Raw genomic sequence first — 4,722 nt, forward strand, 5'->3', positions numbered from 1 at the left:
GTGTTTCTATATCTATACGTGCTTAATTTCTTTGGTTTTTTTCTATCCTCTGTGGTTTGTTTCCTACATTTCATGAAGGCATATAATTTCAATAATTTGTGGTTTGTTTCATACATTTATCTTCTTTGTGGTTTGTATCTATACGTATAGGTACGTGTTTAATTTGAAAATTTGTGATTTGTTTCATACATTTCATGAATGCCTATGAACTTTGGCAGCACAAATTGAGTATAACATTATGTTTGGTACAATGTTCCTACGTATTTCATATAAGCCATGTACAGAGTTGGGAAAAATTTCATCTGCCAGTAACCCCAAAACTTGACTATAAAACTAACTTTTATAAATTGTTTTAGAACAGTTTACAATGTTGTATAATTAAAGAATACTAGGTTTCACTGATTTAGAGTCATCCCCATAATGAAGTTTCATTAGAGTAGGAAAAAAACTATAGTATTATATTCGGAAGTTCCCAACACATTGGCTTGGTTATGGTATGCCTTTATAATTCAGAGCATGATTACCTCCAGATGTGAGTATCTTATTTGCTTTTCTCTTTTAATTATTCCAATGTATACTTTGTGTAATCTACTACTCCAGTTTGTAAGTAACATAGGCATGCTTGCATAATTCCATGCATGATTAGCTCCAAGTTTATATATAATACTACAAAAACCTTCCATTATGTTCCCCTTTTTAATTTTGTAATAGTTTATAACAACCTTGGAAAAGTACAAGTGTGTTGTGACTACTTGCCCAAAACAAAACAAAAAAACTTTATTCTTTAATTACATCACCTCTGTTTGTTATTATGAACCAAGTGTAATTGCAGATAACTTGATTTGATTTGATGCAGTTTAGTATTTGTGTTTTTAATGGTTTGTAATGATGCTCATGGTTTATGGTTGTGATTGGGGATTTGGGTTTGTGATGAATGTTCATGGGTTCTCATTTGGGGGGGGGTTCTTTGTGGTTTCTTGTGTGGTGGATATATGTGTGTTGTTGGAGTTTTAGTGATGGCTGAATCTTCTAAACGCCAAAAGGCCACTGTGTCCTGTACCTCTTATAACAAAAAGAAATTCCAGTCTAAGGAGAAATCCAATTTGTTTTGAGATTTGTAAGAGTCTAGGACTATCCATCTAGAGTGTAATGTCGAACCCAATACATTTGACTCAATTCCCATTCGTTCTGTTTTTGATGCCTTGGGTGGTAACTGTGTCCTATTGTTCTCGGGCCCTCAAAATCTTATTTGGGTGCGGGAATTCTCTTGTAAAATGCACTCAATTAACACAGATATCGCTCCTGATTTCAAGACATGGGTCCGTTTGAAGCCAATTTTTATAAATGAAGAATATATTCAGTCATTTCTTGGTATTCCTAAAGTTCATAACTCTCACTTTCCCTTCGTTGCTAAACAAATGGCCAACTTTGACATGGTGGCTTCTGAACTTTGTGGCACACCCCGGCGTTGGATTGACGGGACTCTGATTAAGCAACATGAGCTTATTCCTCGCTTTCGCCTTTTGAACATCATTGTCTGTGCCAATGTTTATGTCACTACCTACAGTTTCGATATCTCACAGGACTAAGGATATGTGCTATACTATATAGATCAAGGTCCCCCTATTAATCTTCCGGAAATAATGGTGGAAAAGATGATTTCGGTTTTTAAAGGGAAAAAATCATTAGGTCTTCCATATGGGTGTCTTGTAAATAGGATACTCTCGTATATCGCGGTTCCTACATTTCCAGATAATGAGTTTGCGTGTCCTGTCAAACCAATTACAAAAAAGACTGTATCTATAGTGAGGTGCATGTGAAGGGGACTTCGTTAAGGGTGGGTGGTTCTGGTGCAGGTGCGGATATGATGGACGAAAAGGCTGAGTTGAATGCTTCCATTATTGGTGAGGGGGCACAGCCTGGTATTGGTCATACCATTCGAGGACAGCTTGCCCAGTTTGAGCAGGCCATGGTTGCAAGGTTTGATCGCCTACACGACTGGATGGATGTATATGATGCACGTCTCATTGACTTAGAGACGTCCACCGACGCTCAGCTTACTGCATTAGAGGCTTCATGTGGACGCATTGAGCATGCCGTGGGCCAGTCTTCTTTCCAGCTTGCCGATATTCTATCCATGCTTCATATACAACAGCATCCTCCACCGCCACCGGAGTGATGATGGTATTTATTCTTTGTTATGACTTTCAATATATATATATATATATTTTTTAGGTGAATAAGTTATAAAATAAAACAGCAGAGGCTACAGCTGAAAGCTAATTGCCCTGTTCATAACCCCATCAAAGATAGATGGGGCCATGAACAAACCATAAAGAGCAAAACCATGAATCATTTGAATTTCTTTTTAAATTTTTCAGATACAACATTATAAATCTAACCATATTAACAATGTTGAAAGCAAGAACTTCTTCAGGAATTTTCTGTTTGGTAAAAACTGTAATATTTCTCTCGAGCCAAATGAGGTAAACAGTGCAATTTAGAGCAAGCCTGGAAATAATAGAGCTAACTAAATTACCCTTACCAGATTTAGCAATTACAACCAGCAGGCCAGACCAATTTAACACAGGCCAAGCCATATGTGTTTAGCAATGGCTGCCTTATTCCACACCCCCATAGACTTGAGACCTAAACCGCCCTCCTTTTAGGGGAGCACACTTTATTCCAAGACAACTTCGCACCATACTTCTTAAGCTCACTCCCACAACAAAGAAAGGCCTTGAATAAACCCTCAATATGTTTGACAACCTTTTTAGGGAGGATGAAAATAGAACTCCTATAAACCTGCATAGAAAAAATGATAGATTGGATCAATTGCAACCTCATTCCCAAAAATCTTTCATAAACCTTTTCAGCTACTTTGTTATTTAGGTTGCCATGATATATACCACACTAACAACGCACAGTTGTTACAATAGTTCAACACCACGAGTGTAAACACCTTCTTTAATATTGGAATGAGTACTCCTTCAATGTTTTTGAATAGATTGTTTTCCTATTTCCAACTTTTGCCTACCTTGTGTCTTCATTTTCATGAACTCAATTTTTATGCCTTGGGTGGTGACGGTGTCCTGTGCTCGACGAAAATATGTATTCAATGTGTCCATGTACAGCTCTGCTGCTATTTGCTCTGCATATATGGCCCACTTATACAGTCAAATGATCTTTGAAAGGAGTTGTACATTCATGTTGCCTAGCTTTTGTACAAAAAGTGTGATCATGGTTGTGAAGTAATATTGTCCACAGATTTTTTAACATGTATTTGCTTGCATATGTATTATTTTTGTGTAATAAATCCATATATGTATGTGTTTAGATAGGAATTATATTTCATCTTGTTTGTTATGCAGATTGCACTAAGAGATGGACTTCTGCTTGTGAATAAGATTGCAAATGTGGCCAACGGTTCAGGGCAAAGGGAGAGTTGGGAAAAGTGGCATATATTTTGAAATTGCTTCTTGTTAGCAGCACGCATAATTAAATATTAATATTTGTTTATGTTTTGTTTTTGTATGTAAACTTGGGCAAATTTTGCGTCCATCATTTTTGTAAGTACTAGTGTATACATTAGCTCTCTGCTTGTTAATATAATGAGAAAATTTTGTAGCACATATGCGGTTCCTTACGTTTAAGATCAAGGTCAATCTGTATTACAAAGCAAACACAGCAAAGATGTTGACAGAGACCAATTCACAGGACACTATGTGGGTGTTTGGGAAGTGGCTATTTTTTAGGATTTTTTTGGCTTTTTGCCTGTTTTAGAGCAACTCCAAGGGAAGAGGCATAGGGTAATATTAGCTACAATAGCCAATAATAGCTAATATTACCCTAATATTCTTACTCCAATGGGCTGGCTAAAGGACTTCCTATTATCCCTTGTGCCTTCTCCGTTGGCTTCAATTGGAGAGTGATTGAAGGCTCTCCAAAATCGTCTCTTCCGCGAAATAGATCTGCTCCTTTAGATTAAAGAGTGTACTTTCCTGCAAATTAATCTGGGTATAGTTCCAACTGGTGAATGTAGAACTAGAAGGGGAGAGAGAGAGAGAGAGAAAGCAGTATAAAAGATAAAATTGTGAGTTGAAAAACCTAACATAGGATGGTAACTTAAATTATAGAATTCGGGGAATAGATCAAGTCCTCAAAAAGAATGGTAACTTAATGTAAGGTCATTATCATGGAAACAGGATACATTTATTATACCCATGAATCTTCACAAGGACCACAGCCATTTGTTTGGAAGTGCTGAGAAGTTATTGCCTTATACATCCAAGGTTAGTGTTGAATATTTTTTTAATTTAATGTGTCTTTGTTGAGTTCTTTATGAGTTTTGGTAGCATTTACAGATTTTAGAGTTAAGATCCAAGCTACTTGTAAATTTTGATGTTGATCTTTGCAATGAAGAAAATACATGTTGAATATGTAGTGAATCATACTTCTCAACCTGTTGATGCCATCTTATAAAAGCATATTTAGCCAACATGCAAAATCGTTTGTTCTCTTATCATGGAGATACTTAAGTTGTGCCTCAAGTGGTTGCCAACCACAGTAAAGTTGTGACCAAAGTCCTGCTATGATATGCATTGTTGAGTTAATGTTTTGGATGTCAATGTTGCTTGCGTCAAAATCATTGAGGCATCTTTATTAATTTTTTTTAGATACCAGTATTTAGAATTTCATTCACAGTCACAAGTAAACGATAAT

Source organism: Camellia sinensis, chromosome 14 (assembly GCF_055761805.1).
Source record: "Camellia sinensis isolate YWXY chromosome 14, ASM5576180v1, whole genome shotgun sequence".
NCBI lineage: Eukaryota > Viridiplantae > Streptophyta > Magnoliopsida > Ericales > Theaceae > Camellia > Camellia sinensis.